We start from the raw sequence: 18,121 nt of genomic DNA on the forward strand, positions 1-18,121 counted from the left end.
CTTGGGCAATGACTTGGTAAAGAGATTGGTTAGGTTGTCCTGGAAACGGATTTGCTTGACTTCAATGTTCTACTGTTGTTGTTGCTGGTGAGAATAAAAGAACTTCGGCGCTATGTGTTTGGTGTTGTCTTCCTTGATGTATCCCTTCTTTAACTGCTCGATACATGTAGCATTGTCTTCAAAGATCGTCGTAGGAAGGTCAATGACAGTAGTAAGACCACTAGTGCTTCGAATATGTTCCACGACTGCTCTCAACCAAAAACACTGATGAGATGCTTCATGCACGGCAAAGATCTCAGCATGGTTCGAAGAAGTTGCAACTAGCGCTTACTTGGTAGACCTCCAAGATATAGCGATGTCTCCAACAGTACAGACATAGCCCATTTAAGAACGTGTCTTGTGTGGGTCAGACAAATAACCAGCATCTGCATAACCAACAAGGTGGGAATCAACCCGAAGATTGAGAGGGGTGGCAGCTTCTCTCGAGGATTCATGGGTGTTGAATAAACCCAAATTCGTCGTACCCTTGCAGTAACAGAAATTATCTTTAACACTATTCTAGTATCTGCATGTAGGCGCATTGCTGTATCCAGCCAAAAGATTAATAGCAAATAAGATGTTAGGTCTAGTGCATTAAGCTAAGTATAATAAAGCACCAATTACACTTAGGTATGGAACTTCAGGCTTCAAAATCTCTTCCTTATCCTTCTTGGGACGGAAAGGATCTCGTTTAGCATTTAGAGTCCAAACGACCATAGGAGTACCCGAAAGCTTCGCTTTATCCTCATTAAAATGTCGCACCACCTTTTGGGTGTAGTTCGATTTATGTACTAGGATTCCATCCAAACAATGCTCGATCTCCAGGCTAAGACAATATCGAGTTTTCCCAAGATCTTTCATCTCAAATTTCAATTTCAAGTGAACGACAATTTTCTCAAGCTCTGCGGGAGTTCTGATGAGGTTCATGTCGCCGACATAAAATGAAACGACCACAAATCTGGAATGTGACTTCTTAATGAACACACATAGACATAGTCCGTTGTTCACATAACCCTAACTTGTTATATATTAACCCAGACGATTATACCACATTCGCCCGAATTATTTTGATCCGTAGAGTGATATCCTCAATCTAATAGAGAGAGTGTTCTGTGGTATAGAACTATTTGAACCAGTCAATGGAAGTCCTTATGGAACTTTCACGTAAATTTTCGTATCTAGATCCCCATAAAGATACATGGTTGCCATGTCCATAAGCTACATATTCAATTTTTTGGTGATAAGGTAGCGGAACGTTATGACATCCATTACGAGGGAATACATATCCTCGTAATCAATCTCACGGTGTTGAGAGAAGCCTTGCGCTACGAGGCGTGCTTTGTATCGCACTATTTCATTCTTCTCATTGCACTTCCTCACAAAAACCCACTTTTAGCCCACAAACTTTTCATGTGGTGGAGTAGAAGCTACAAGCCTAAACACCTTACGTTTCGTAAGCAAATCGAGTTCGACCTGGATTGCTTGTTTCCAGTTTGACCAATCTGTTCTATGTCCACATTCATCGACAGAACGGGGTTCAATATCATCGCTAAACATGATGTTAGTAGATATTATGTACGCAAATGCATCGTCGACGATCATATCATTCCAATTCTAAAACTCATCCAATACTGCATAGTGGACCGAAATCTCACGATTCTCAAGAGGCTGGGTTGTCTAATCTAAGACATCACTGTAATCTAGAATAACCTCATGCGTAGGAACAGATGAGTAAGTGATGGTCAGATTCAAACTAAGGTCACTAGTTTGTGCCGTTTTCCCCTTCCGGGGTTGTGATTCCTTTGAACCAGGGGGTCTGCCACGTTTCAGGGTAAGAGCAGAAGATTGGTTAGCTGCTAATGTACCGGGCCGCGTGGAAGGTGTGGTCGCCTCACCCTCAGGGACGTTCCTGCCTTCCCAGATGGTATTATGGCGTACTTTAGGTACATCGATCTTTGCAGGTGCGTTTGCAATGGGTATATGTGATATCGTCACCTTTGCTAGATCAGTAAAAGCATCCGGCATGCTTTAAACGATGTTCTGAAGATCTAGAATACATCGCACTTTAGTTTCAGATTGGGCAGTGCGGGGATGTAAATGAGACGTACTGAGAGCATACCACAACAAATCGCGGCGTTTTACATGAACGTTAGCGTTATTCTATCCCCCTAACAACGGGAAGATTGTCTCATCAAATTGGCAATCCACAAAATGTGTGGTAAAGAAATCTCCTGTCAAAGGCTCTAAGTAGCGAATAATTGATGGCTAATCATAACTACATAGATTCTCATTCTTCTCTGATGACCCATTTTGGTACGTAGTAGTGGCGCTATTGGCACATAGACTGCACATCCAAACACACGTAAATGGGAGACGTCAGGCTCATATCCAGTAACCAACTGTAACGATGAATAAGGTTGGTTAGAGTTGGGCTTCAGGTGAACCAACATAGCTGCGTGCAATATTGCAAAACTCCAGGTAGATACCGGCAGTTTGGTTCTCATAACCAAAGTACAAACTATCAATTAAAGGCTCTTTATAAATGCTTCTTCCAAGCCGTTTTGAGTGTGAACATTAGGTACGGGATATTCAACTTCAATCCCAACTAACATGCAATAGTCGTCAAAATTCTATGACGTAAACTATTCAGCAGTATCCAGTCAAATCGACTTGATCGGATAATCAAGATGATGAGCCCTAAGCTTAATAATTTATGCTAGGAGTTTCACAAATGCAGCATTGCATATGGATAATAAACAGACATGTGACCAACGTGTCGATGCATCAACCAACACCATAAAGTATTTAAATGGTTCGCATGTTGGTTAGATAGGTCCATAAATATCGCCTTAAATCCTTTGAAGAAACTTAGGAAGGTTGTGAATTAACTTTGTAATTAAGGGTTGAGTATTCAACTTCCCCAAAGAACAAGTTTTGCATGGCGAGAATCTAACATAGGGAGGTAAATGATTCTCATGTGATGATTTGAGGATACAACGCATCATGTCAGGTCTCAGATGTTCCATACAATCATACTAAAGTAGCAAAGTGCTCTGGAACCCGAGCTCAGGGCCGGCCACATAGTGGGTCTTTATGCCGCGAATGGTTGTTATGTACAACCCACTCGGGCGACGTTCCAACTTCTCGTGAATACGCTTTTAGCCATACTCATAAGAAGTGATACAAAGAAATTCAGAACCATTCTCTTCAGTGGTTTCAATATGATATTGATTATCTCGAATGTCTCTAAAACTCAGCAACGTTTTTTTGGAACGTGGAGAATAGAGGGCATCTTTAATGGTTAAGGCAGTACCATTAGACACATTATACGAGCCATTTCATATCCTTTATTCAGGTTGGATAAGCCTTAGAGGGTTGTCAGATGTGCTATCTTAGGTACGAAGTTAGTAAAATAGTGTCTCGCTCACGCAATATGGTGTGTGTAGTAACATTATAAACCAGACAACTAGCTTCCCCATTAGTCATACCTAAAAATAAATTGATTGAATTGGTCATATGCATAAATATAATTCAATTCATCAATTAATCAATCAAAAAATAATATCCATAAAATAATTCAAAGCAAACCAAAACCAAACAAATTATTCCAAAGACTTAGAAAAATAGTCCAAAAATTAAACCATAAACCTAAAAAACAATAGGAAAGGTTTGACCACTCCTAGTGGGTTCGGCCAGTAAGGGTAAAAACACCCTAAAAACATGTCTAGAAGAATAAAACTTATTCGTCCATAGGAGCTAATGCCTCCTGAAAATCTGATATCTCCATGGATGTAGTAGCATCTTCAGGATGTTCCACATTGGCAAAGTTAGACTCACAACGAGAATGATTTTTGGCAATAGCCTCGGGGGTAGCTCTGCATAAGCGTGACCAATGATTATTTGATCCACAGTGGTAGCACATGTCCATTTCAGTGGAAGCCGATTGAACGGTAGTTTTTCCATTGTTATTGAAGTTTGGGGTCTTAGGTGCAACGGGTTGGTGCTTCTAGGTCAAATTTTTTCCCTTGGGTGGGCCTTGGCTCTATTGACCTTGGGCCCATGGGTGGGCTTGCCGCCCATTGCCATGGCCACGACGATGTTTTCATCGTTTGTGGTTGCTAGAATTTGTCGCATACGTTTCAGGTAAAGCATTTAAGTCAATAGGTCGAGCTTGATTATTTTTCATCAAAAGCTGGTTCTGCTTTTCAGTGAGAAGTAAAACAAAGATTAAATCTGAACATTTGGTGAACTTATGTGCCATATTGTTACTACAAGACAATATTGGTGGCTTAGAATGTCAAATAAGTATTATCCAGGAAAACTGCATTTGTTAAGTCCACGTTACAGAACTTAAGCAATGATCGAATTCTATAAACTTCAGAGTTGTATTCATTCACGAACTTAAAGTCTTGACAGCATAGATGTTGCCAGTCGTGTCTTACTTCAGTCAAGTAAACGTCTTTCTGGTGATCGAAATAATCGGCCAGGGCAAGCCAGAAGGTGTGTGGGTCATCCTTAGTGAGGTACTCAGTCTGCAATGCATAATGGATGTGTCTTTGAATGAAGATTATTGTAGTAGCTTTCTGAGCTTCATTGATGGGTTTGGCGTCGGTAGGTTCTTCAATGATAGCTCTAATACCCTTTGCAGTAAGCTGGAGCTTCACATCTTGAACCCACTTCAGGTAGTTTCTTCCATATACTTCTAGAGCAGTAAAATCAAGCATGTTCAAGTTCAACATGTCCCTAAAACGGAGGGTACAATAAAACGTGGTTAGTCATGGTAATCTATAGACATACATCTTGGAACATTCGGGGTTCTATATACATGTATTGGTTTAATTTAAACATGAAAGCCACGGGTTTCAAATGCACTAAATATAAAACTATAGGTTCAATTTAGTTTTATGAATGATTACTTCATAAAGGAGAGGTTCCTACAAGAACACATAATGCAATATGCTTATTTAAGTGTAGTGGATTTGAATTGCTTCAGAACTCAAGTATGAGAGCTTCGAGACTACGAAAAGATGTCAACTGTTCAAAATAGAAAAATAAATTATTGAATCATTAATGTCCAAAAGTGATCTTCAGGTCTATAATTTTGGATTAATTATCAGATTAATGGACTGCATGTGACTTTTAATTAATTTAATAGATCGGGACCAAATGAAGCCGATCGTGGAAGCAAAATAATGATAAACGAGTCATATTAGCTTCAGTTGGTGATAAACCAAGTGATAATTAAATTAGAATTAATTAGTGTAAACCAAAGTACCCCAAAAAAATATTTGGGCATGATTTATGATGCAGGGATACCAAAAACTGGTATTGGGTTGAAAAAATAACATGGCCCAACCAAAAGTGGGCTGACTGCGATATGGGGACAGGCCTTGCAGTACAGCTGTAGGCCATTAGGCCATGAGGAGGACTGCAGGCCTCTGGGCCGTGTGATCTGGGTAAGCCCAGTAGTAGGTAATGCTGGTTTGGGCCTAAAAAATGAGCACGAGGAGCAAGCCCAACCCAAGGCTGGCTTACAAATGGGTTTCGGTTTTTGGGTCGGGCAGGTCAAGCCCAGCAGCAGAAGCTACTAGCGAGTTAGGCCGAGGGTTAGCGAAGCCCATCAAGTAATGCGGGCTTATTGTAGGCAGGCCAATGATGTAGGACCAGGCCCAGAAACATACGAGTTGCTGGTGAAGGGCCATGGGTGCAACGGCAGAGCCCAACAAATGACTATAGGCCGTGTTGGTAGGTAGGTTAGGGATGCTGGCCCAATCCGAATCGATCCCAAGACAAAAAGGCCAAGTTGTTCTCGCTCGCAGAAAGCCCAAATGACTGTTACTTTTCTAGGGTTTTAAGAATCTTAATTGCTTCTAATTTATTTATATGCTTTGACTCACAAATTCCACATAGCAAATAATTGTGTAATGCATAAAACGTGTGTGTGTGTGTGTGTGTGTGTGTGTGTATCAGAAAGAAAATATAAATATAGGGGGTTCATACATCATGGGGAATGTTTTCATGCTTCGTGGACGTTTCAAATATCTTACTTTATTTTACTCGTACCTAGTTGGCAGAAAACAAATAAAAACCTTTGAATTTTGTAGAAGAAAACCTCTTCCTACGATCATTTAGTTCCTTAGTTTTTGGTAAGAGCGTGCTAATAATGTGTGGTAGGCCATTTTGACTGAACTGTATTTAGGACTAGAGAGGGAAAGAGGCCAGTGGCAAGAGAGAGATGAGAGAAAGATTTAATTGTGAGGTGTGTGTTGTATCACCCCATTGTGTCTTTATTTATAGTAGTAGGTTAGGTTAAATCCTTGCCCTAATAGGATTACAACTCTGATAATATCTACCAAGGAGAATATTCCAAGATATCCCCAGATACACTAAAACTTATACAATCACTATTTTTAGTATTTTATTTTCATATATTTCTATTTATAATTTGTATCCTTTTTTTTAATTTGTACCCATAATCTTGAATTTTAATATGTACCCATAGTTTTGAATTTTAATATGTACCCATATTTTTTAATTTGTACCAACATTTTTTTTAGGAACATGCCTATGCTAATTATATGTGTTTATTTTATGTTTTAAAATGGGAATTGTTATTAGCACTCCAAAAATCTCATTCTATACTCCAAACTTTCTATATTAGGAAAGAAAAATACACTTATGAGGAGTGTAGAATGAGATTTTTGGAGTGTCAATAATACTTACCTTTAAAATATATCAATAGTTATTTCTTGCACTTTACGTGGGTACATTTTTTTTGCTAGAAATATGTGAAGACCAAATTACTCTATTATTGATTTTTAAGTAATTGTTATATTTGTAACAATATTATTTAGATTTGTTCAAATTGCATAATTTGTGGGATATTGAATGCATAAATGTATGAGTTAAATCCCTTAAATGATGCTAGGCACCTTGATCAAACTATTTAAACAAACAAGGTTTTATTCTAACAACTAGGTTGATTAAGGACCGGAACCAAAATGACTCAATATTAAAACAGTCTACCAAATTCTAGAGGCCAAGCAGAAGCACTTCTTCAAAGGTAAGCTAAGGGTGATAAACTAAGTACAGATATAGCATTCATATTGTCACATCCCGGCCCGAGCCCCCATCCCGGGCTCAACTCCACAGTAGCACAATAGTATCTGCTTTGGGCCCCGACCACACCCTCACGGTTTTGTTTCTGGGAAGTTCCAGTTGACATACTATTCCATATTGATTTATTTCACCTGGGTTACTTATTCTTGTTGAGATATTTGACACGACATAGTTGTGAGACTGTTATTTTGGTTATAGTTTTGAGTTATAGTCATGCCTGTTATTTTCTGGGAAATTATACAAGTGTTACAGCGATGGGTTACTGTCTTTGGTAATTGAAATTGATTTGAAAAGTTTTGTTTCGCTCACTCACATTTCATATTTTTGCACCCCTTCAGGTTCTATCAGCAGAGTTCCGTATCGACGAGGATTCGTGGCACTTCTTAGTACAAATGTCTTCTTACCCCGATCCGAAATGTCCACTAGGACCTCGAATTGAGCCGTGCTGGCCGACACCTGGAAGGTGACGAAGCCATAAAGTGTGATAATGTATAAAATGTGAATAAATTAAAATCTAATTTGCCCAAGTACACGAGTGCATGGTGAGCGGGTCTGGACCCATGTCACGCATGATACAAAGTATAGGTATAGTACAGTAAGGTAAGATAATCATTATACCATCATAAGAAGACATCTGTATTGAAAAGTGCCACGAATCCTCGTTGATACAGAACTCTGCTGCTAAAACCTGGAAGGGATGCAAAAATAGAAAATGTGAGTGAGTGAAACAAAACTTTTCAAACCAATTTCAATTACCAAAGGTAGTAGCCCCTCATCGACACACTTCCGGCCAAGGATTGGCTCCATTCGAGATCTAGTGGACATTCCAGGTCAAGGTGTGTCACATATAGTGTGTGTGTGTGTGTGTGTGTGTGTGTGTGTGTTATATCATTTATAACTTTTATATAGATGTTATATATTTTTTGTATGGTATGGTAATACCATAGTAACAGTATCGAATACCAATACCATACCATAGAATTTCATTTCGGTACAATACTATGCCATTACCGATCAGCACAAAATCGGTATAGTATAGTTGGCATGGTAATTTGGCAAAAAAGATCCACCTCTAAGTTTTATAATAGAACCTCAACTTTCTTCATGGTATCAGAGCAAGTTGTCCTACATGTGAAGTCCAACGGTCACATGTGCTCCACGTCACGCCGTTTGTGTCGTTCACGTGTTAGGCTTTAAATTTCGCCACACGTGAAAGAGCATATTGGAAGTGAATCCTATATTAATGTGGGAAGGGAACTTGCATGGACATATAAATAAGTTGGGTTATTCCCTATATTGCCAATTGGTTTCATTGTTGAACCGCAAATTCTTTTGTAGTATCAAAGTAAGATTTAATGTCTGATTCATTCTTAACAGGAAAAGTGTCAATGAACAAATGGACAATTTTTAAAATCTATAACCGGCAAAAAAAATTTTATGTCGATCAAAGTACACAAGACATTGCTTATATATGAACCAAAGCAAGTTAGCCAATGGTGCCTAATTTATGCATACTGGAACGCTAATTGTGTTCACTTAATTGGAGTGGTTTTTTACCACTTAGTACTACAATCTAATAGTATTTTTCTTCATTTGTAAGTGAGAAGTTTTAGATTCAATTCTCGTCAAATGTGAATTTGAACTACATTATTGTTAGGCCATTATGAGGCTAAGCCCATTCACCTTTCCCTTAGTGTAAACTAGCATATGGGCACACACAAAGTGTGTGAGGAAATTTTTTATTTTTGTTTTTGAAATAGAAGGAGAGAGGAAAAGAGTGATAGAGAATGTGGGAGTGGGAAGTTTTTTTTTTTTTTTTTTTTAATTAGAGATATGTTAGGATTACATGTAGGTGAGGTTTTGAAAAAAGAAAAGCAAAATTTGGTTGTATGAAATTACATTTCTACCCCATATTTCTTATTCATGTTCTATTTTAATTAGAGGGTTAAAATGGTAATTTCATAAGATTTTGGTTGACAATGATTGTTTTATTAATTAGTAGAGATAATATCTTTTGTTAAAAAAAAAAAAAATGGAGGGTCTTTTTTTGTGAGGATGTAAAAATGAGAGAGTTATGTTGTCAATTGATGTTATGGTGGAATTTCAACTTCTTCATGGTATTTGAGTCATGTTGGCTCACCTATGAAGCTCAACAGTGTGATATCCCACATCGCCCAGGGGAGTGATCCTTAAATGTATATTCTCATCCCTACCTAGCACGAGGCCTTTTGGGAGCTCACTGGCTTCGGGTTCCGTAGGAACTCCGAAGTTAAGCGAGAAGTGGGTTAGAGCAATCCCATGATGGGTGACCCACTGGGAAGTTGCTCGTGAGTTCCCAAAAACAAAACCGTGAGGGAATGGTAAGCCCAAAGCGGACAATATCGTGCTACGGTGGTGGAGCGGGCCCGGGAAGTGATCCGCCTCGGGTCGGGATGTGACAATTTGGTATCAGAGCCTAACCCTAGTCGCGTGTGTGCCGACGAGGACGTCGGGCCCCTAAGGGGGTGGATTGTGATATCCCACATCGCCCAGGGGAGTGATCCTTAAATGTATATTCTCATCCCTACCTAGCACGAGGCCTTTTGGGAGCTCACAGGCTTCGGGTTCCGTAGGAACTCCGAAGTTAAGCGAGAAGGGGGCTAGAGCAATCCCATGATGGGTGACCCACTGGGAAGTTGCTCGTGAGTTCCCAAAAACAAAACTGTGAGGGAGTGGTAAGCCCAAAGCGGACAATATCAGTGCTACGGTAGGTGGAGCGGGCCCGGGAAGTGATCTGCCCCGGGCCGGGATGTGACAAATAGCCACAAGTTCTTCACGTCACTCAATTTGTGTCCATCTGTTAGGTTCGAAAATTCGTAAAATAAAAAAAAGGAGAAATTAGGTTCTCATCCTTCCTTTTGCTACTCCATTTATTAAAATCCTATTCATTTTCAATTTTTGATCAAAGTCTTTGAGTATTATAACATCATTAATTATTTCAATAATAAAATATTTTTTTATTTCTAAATATATTCATTTAATGTTAAAAATGTTACAATTAGTATATTTATATTTATGACTAAATTTTTTATCATATATTTTTAGCTTTAGTTTGTATCCATTTTTAATTTGTAGTTCTTTTTTAATTTGTACCAATTTTCTTTTCAGTTTTAATTCATACCCATATATTAATTTATTTTTGTGCTCATATTTTTTAAAGTTTATTTGTATTTGTACCCATATATATTTTTTTATTTGTACTTTTTATTTTGTTAAATGTACCCATGCTAATTATATGTACCCATTCATGTAAAACTTTTTAATCTTAAAATGAACTCATTCTTAAATATACCAATTTGTTATATGTAAAATGTACCCTTTTTTTTGGGAAGTGTTATTGGCACTCCAAAAATCTTATTCTACACTCCTCACAAATGTATTTTTCCTTCCTAATATAGAAAGTTTGGAGTGTATAATGAGATTTTTGGAGTGCTAATAACAATTCCTTTTATATATATATATATATATATAATCTATTCAATTTTTTTCTAATCCATTTTTAAACTTATATGGGTACATTCTTTTTTCTTTGATTTTAAAATGTATCAATGTCAAGTTTAATCGAAGAAATTTACTAATGTTATTAAACCTAATATCTTTTTCTGTTTTTGTGATTTTGAAGAATGTACCCATGTTTTGATACAATAATTTTTTTGGTTAATTTTGTTGAATGTACCCATGTTTACACACACACACACACACACACACACACACACACAATATATTTATATTTTAATATTTTTAATCCCACAAATTATGGTTTTTTTATTTAAAATCTCATTTATATAAACAACTAAAATTTCTAATTTTTAATTTAAAAAATATAATAACATACATTGAAATAAATTATCACATTAATTTCAGGGACTTCGATCAAAAATTAAAAACCAACAAGGTTTCAATAAAAAAATATTCATAGCTAAGGACCGCATCCAAAGTCTCCCTAAAAAAAATTAGAAGAGGTTGGCCTACTGTAACATCCCACATCGCCCAGGGGAGTGATCCTTAAATGTATAATCTCATCCCTACCTAGCACGAGGCCTTTTGGGAGCTCACTGGCTTCGGGTTCCGTAGGAACTCCAAAGTTAAGCGAGAAAGAGGCTTGAGCAATCCCATGATGGGTGACCCACTGGGAAGTTGCTCGTGAGTTCCCAAAAACAAAACCGTGAGGGAATGATCAGCCCAAAGCGGACAATATCGTGCTACGGTGGTGGAGCGGGCCCAGGAAGTGATCCGCCCCGGGCCGGGATGTGACAATTTGGTATCAGAGCTTAACCCTGGCCATGGTGTGCAGACGAGGCCGTCGGGCCCCTAAGGGGGTGGATTGTAACATCCCACATCGCCCAGGGGAGTGATCCTTATATGTATATTCTCATCCCTACCTACCACGAGGCCTTTTGGAAGCTCACTAGCTTCGGGTTCCGTAGGAACTCCGAAGTTAAGCGAGAAAGAGGCTTGAGCAATCCCATGATGGGTGACTCACTGGGAAGTTGCACGTGAGTTCCCAAAAACAAAACCGTGAGGGAATGGTCAGCCCAAAGCGGACAATATCGTGCTACGGTGGTGGAGCGGGTCCGGGAAGTGATCCACCCCAGGCCGGGATGTGACACCTACTCTGCCTACTAGTAGTGTATCACTAGCTCTTTTGTTAGCTAAAAACAACACAACCATATCTATATGTTGAGAGATTTTTCAGTATAACCGGCACACGATGTGGTACACCACGTATCATTATACAAATGATAGGATATATGTATTAAAATGATAATAACTTAAAAAATAAAATTTCTCACTACTTACATAAAAACACGTGATGTATCACCTATATTCCCATCACAATGAAAATTTTCTCCTATATGTTGTCTCTCACCTTGCATTTCAAACATGTACAAGTGTGAGAGTCCAGTCATAAAAGACTTCCATAGAATTTAAAATTAGAACCACGTGGTTGAGGGGATGATTAATATCATTTCTCGCAATTGTGGGGATGGTTCTACCCCATACATTAATACGAGTGGTCCTTATACAGTATGAGACTTAAGACGAAAACGCAATGATGCTTTTATAATTTAATACTTTAGTATACTATTCTTAATCAATTAGTGCAATTAAAAAGCTTTCTACTAACTATCTCCACAATAATATCTACGAGAATAAGTGAAATTTTTAGTACGACGAGTTAGTGGGATTTCTTGCTTTTCCTGGTTTTAATGCTTCCGAGACATGGGGAATCGTCTCCATGACTTTAATTTTTTTTTTTTCTTTCTGAGGACAACCTTAATGTACTTTTCGAAGATAACAGACGCTTTTTGATTTGAAAATGCTTGCGACCTATAAAATATACATATTTTGTACAAATTTCTTTCATATAAAAAAAACTGCGCAGATTTTTTAATTTTAGTGTTCTTTTCCGCCTGGCCCAAAGTGTAGGGTGATCATATGTCACAATTTTGCCACTTTTATTTTAGCTCAAGGTTTAGGGTTGAATTGGGAGTTTAAAAATCATTAACCAATTATTGTTGTTGTCCGTGTTGCCCTAACAACGTGCTTTCGCACGTAGTGTTCTTTAAAAATTTTATGCATTTCATGTATCCCTATCGCACTCCAGCTTGATATTTTTAAGAGAAGAGTTTGCTTCTTAAGGTTGAGGATGAGTTCCTTATGAACATACTTCGTGGCCTATTTACATAACTTTGTACTTATAATAAAAATCATTCATATTCAAGGTTCAAAAGGTGCTAGGCTTTAGTAGGACGGCGGGCAAGGGCTTAGAGGGGTTTTTTATTTTAATTAAATTTGTTAGATAACAATAAAAACATATAAATAAATGACTAAAATTGATTAATACTAAATTTGTCCATCTATTTTTATACAATTCAATAACTAAATAATCTTAGTTTTAATTGATTTGCAACATGAAACACATGTACAGAGAACTTTGCTGCAAATTATTTGGCTAATATGGCTTATTCTTTTGATCTGGACTTACATATTTTGGACAGTGCTCCCAGTTTCTTTCTAGTATTTTAGATGATGATAATTAAGAGGGGGTGTGGGCCAACACTTTAATAGATAGTGTGTTGAGTTTTCATTCATGCGTTGCAGACTCTCTATTCTTAATATAGTATATATATTTTTTTTTTGAATGATGATAAGACGGGCAAAGCTGATGTTCGGGCTGGAGTCTGTTAGGGTTTGTTGTTTCTTGTTTGGTTTCGGCCTGCCTATTACCAAAAAAAAATGACTGGGATTTGACCACTGACGGTCTTGTAGCATTTTTGTCTAAAACTAATTTGAAACATGACTCGTAATGACTCATGATTGTGGCTGCCGTGGAGATTATTTGGGTTTTGATCGTGATACTTGATCTCATCCTAATTACGTTTTTGGATGTTCAAACCCACTGAAGGATATAATTAATCCCCAATACTTTTCTTCTTTTTGAAAACCTTATCAAGATAAACAAAATTAGTGTTTTGGATGAGCAAATAGGGTTTCTTGGCAAGGTGAAGTTTCCTTATTTAATTAATCAACTTTACTAACAAGGATTAAATCGGTGCACATGACTGGCACGTGACCTTAGAATATTTCTAGACATGGAGTACACAGGAATATCATAGAAGATTAGGGTTTTAGGGATTAAGTATGGTGGCAGTATATACAGGGTCAACTAGAAACGTTGTTTCTTCTATACATAAGAAAGCATGGGATCCATTCTAGGCCTGGCAATTCCTAACACAACCCGATAACCCGACACGATACGACATGAAATTAATAGGTGTTCGAGTCGACACGATAACTAATCGGGTCGTTATCGGGTAACCCGATAAGCACCTGTTAAGCTAACGGGTTGATTCGGGTATACACGTGGGTAACACGATACACAATAAGCAGAATATTATTTTTATAATTTTATAACCCTAAAAAAATACTGTAATAATTATATACCTTAATTTAACAATTTTATACCCCTAAAACCTATAATATATATATATATATATATATCAAATTAACTATAAAGTCTATAATAATTATATATACTAGAATAATTATACCCCCAAAATATTAACTATCTATAATAATTATATAATTATATATATATATTAAATTTTGAATTAAATTTGATAAAAACTATAATAATTATTAATTAATATGCATGATGCATCCATTGATTTGATTCCATTCCATTCCTGTTGCCCTTTTTGAAGAAAAATGGAGGGAAAATGAAAATGATAAGAAAAGTTGAAAATGAAACAAAAAAGTGAGGGAATTAGGGAAAGATGCTGGAGGGAAAAGTGAAAATTATAAGAAAAGTTGAAAAGGAAACAAAAAAGAGAGGGAAAAATGAAAATTAATAGAAGTGGTGAGAAAAAAAAAATTTAAGTTATTAACTTTTTATCACACATATGACATATCTTACTATTTTTATAATGACACACGTGATGTACTACTCTGTGTACCAGTCAATTATACGTACAAAATAAATATATTTAAATCTACTTAATAAATAAATATATATATGTATGTGTATATATATACACACCATTGGAACTTGATGGGATACGAATTCTCCGAAACTAATTTGAATGATCCTAACCGTCAAACTTGTTTGTATATGCTTTGAGATCACATTAGCGAAAAATCGCAAAAAACAAACATTCAAAGATCAAGTAACGTGACAAAGCTTTTCGACGGTTATAAACGAAAAATCACGATTTAACGGTTATTTTAACTTCGATTTTGATGATTTTTTATAGCTACACTCCTTGATCCTATATGAATACAATGAATGAATTCGAACTTCAATTTAAAATATTTACACAAGTGGATACTACAAAATCTTATGTTATACTTGATGAAAGTATAAATAAACTCTAAGTGTTAGTTAATCTATTGTTTTTATGGGATACGAATTCTCTTAAACTAATTTCAACGATCCCAACCGTCAAACTTGTTTGTATATGCTTTGAGATCACATCAGCAAAAAATACAAAAAACAAACATTCAGATATCAAGTAACGGGACAAAGCTTTTCGACGGTTGTAAACGAAAAATCACGATCTAACGATTATTTTAACTCCAATTTTGATGATTTTTTACAGATACACTCCTTGACCCTATATGAATACAATGAATGAATTCGATCTTCAATTTAAAATATTTACACAAGTGGATACCACAAAATTTAATGTTATATTTAATGAAAGTATAAATAAACTCTTAAGTGTTAGTCAATCTATCATTTTGATGGGATACGAATTCTCCAAAACTAATTTCAACGATCCAAACCGTCAAACTTGTTTGTATATGCTTGGAGATCACATCAACAAAAAATCACAAAATACAAACATTCAGAGATCAAGTAACGGGACAAAGCTTTTCGACGGTTATAAACGAAAAATCATGATTTAACGGTTATTTTAACTCCGATTTTGATGATTTTTTACAGGTACACTCCTTGACCCTATATGAATACAATGAATGAATTCGATCTTCAATTTAAAAGATTTACACAAGTGGATACCACAAAATCTTATGTTATACTTAATGAAAGTATAAATAAACTCTAAGTGTTAGTCAATCTATCATTTTGTTGGGATACGAATTCTTCAAAACTAATTTCAACGATCCAAACCGTCAAACTTGTTTGTATATGCTTGGAGATCACATCAACAAAAAATCACAAAAAACAAACATTCAGAGATCAAGTAACAGGACAAAACTTTTCGACGGTTATAAACAAAAAATCACGATTTAACGGTTATTTTAATTCCGATTTTGATGATTTTTTACAGGTACACTCCTTGGCCCTATATGAATACAATGAATGAATTCGATCTTCAATTTAAAATATTTACACAAGTGGATACCACAAAATCTTATGTTATACTTAATGAAAGTATAAATAAACTCTAAGTGTTAGTCAATCTATCGTTTTGATGGGATACGAATTCTCCAAAACTAATTTCAACGATCTAAACTGTCAAACTTGTTTGTATATGCTTGGAGATGACATCAGCAAAAAATCACAAAAAACAAACATTCAGAGATCAAGTAACCGGACAAAGTTTTGCGACGATTATAAACGAAAAATCACGATTTAATGGTTATTTTAACTCCGATTTTGATGATTTTTTACAGCTACACTCCTTGACCCTATATGAATACAATAAATGAATTCGATCTTCAATTTAAAATATTTACACAATTGGATACCACAAAATCTTATGTTATACTTAATGAAAGTATAAATAAACTCTAAGTGTTAGTCAATCTATCGTTTTGTTGGGATACGAATTCTCCAAAACTAATTTCAACGATCCAAACCGTCAAACTTGTTTGTATATGCTTGGAGATCACATCAACAAAAAATCACAAAAAATAAACATTCAGAGATCAAGTAACCGGACAAAGCTTTTCGATGGTTATAAACGAAAAATCACGATTTAACGGTTATTTTAACTCCGATTTTGATGATTTTTTTACAGGTACACTCCTTGACCCTATATGAATACAATGAATGAATTCGATCTTCAATTTAAAATATTTACACAAGTGGATACCACAAAATCTTATGTTATACTTAATGAAAGTATAAATAAACTCTATGTGTTAGTCAATCTATCGTTTTGTTGGGATACGAGTTCTCCAAAACTAATTTCAACGATCCAAACCGTCAAACTTGTTTGTATATGCTTGGAGATCACATCAACAAAAAATCACAAAAAAAAAACATTCAGAGATCAAGTAACCGGACAAAGTTTTTCGACGGTTATAAACGAAAAATCACGATTTAACGGTTATTTTAACTCCGATTTTGATGATTTTTTACAAGTACACTGGTAGACCCTATATGAATACAATGAATGAATTCGATCTTCAATTTAAAATATTTACACAAGTGGATACCACAAAATCTTATGTTATACTTAATGAAAGTATAAATAAACTCTAAATGTTAGTCAATCTGTCGTTTTGTTGGGATACGAATTCTTCAAAACTAATTTCAACGATCCCAACCGTCAAACTTGTTTGTATATGCTTGGAGATCACATCAACAAAAAATCACAAAAAACAAACATTCAGAGATCAAGTAACGGGACAAAGCTTTTTGACGGTTATAAACGAAAAATCACGATTTAACGGTTATTTTAACTCCGATTTTGATGAGTTTGTACAGGTACACTCCTTGACCCTATATGAATACAATGAATGAATTTGATCTTCAATTTAAAATATTTACACAAGTGGATACCACAAAATCTTATGTTACACTTAATGAAAGTATAAATAAACTCTAAGTGTTAGTCAATCTATCGTTTTGTTGGGATACGAATTCTCCAAAACTAATTTCAATGATCCAAACCGTCAAACTTGTTTGTATATGCTTAGAGATCACATCAACAAAAAATCACAGAAAACAAACATTCAGAAATCAAGTAACGGGACAAAGCTTTTCGACGGTTATAAACGAAAAATCATGATTTAATGGTTATTTTAATATATTTTTATATGGTATAGTATTATTATTTTATTTCTTTTCATAATTATTTTGGTAAACTTCTCATAATTTGAATGATTTTTAATGTTTGGTTTTTCTATACTTAGTTTATGCGAAAGAGAGTTCTGACGTGGAAAACCTTACTGAAAACATCTTCAACATAACTCTTCAAGGCAATAGATCAAGCCAAAGTTTCAATACAATTTCATGATGATCGATGTAAATTAAAGATTTTGTAGATATAGGTGTAAACTTTTGAGAAAGACTTACAATCTTGAAAAGAAAAACTCTTTCATTTTGCATATCCTTGCACATTTAATATTTGTAATAGATTAGTAGTGTATGTATTATTTTTTTATTAGGCTCTTATTTTCGAGTGTAGATATAATACTTAAACGACAAATGTTTTAATGTTTTGAAGTA

Source organism: the organism of the source record quoted next, unplaced genomic scaffold (genome assembly GCF_019419815.1).
Source record: "Pyrus x bretschneideri cultivar Hongxiangsu unplaced genomic scaffold, Pyrus_bretschneideri_v1 Contig3, whole genome shotgun sequence".
NCBI lineage: Eukaryota > Viridiplantae > Streptophyta > Magnoliopsida > Rosales > Rosaceae > Pyrus > Pyrus x bretschneideri.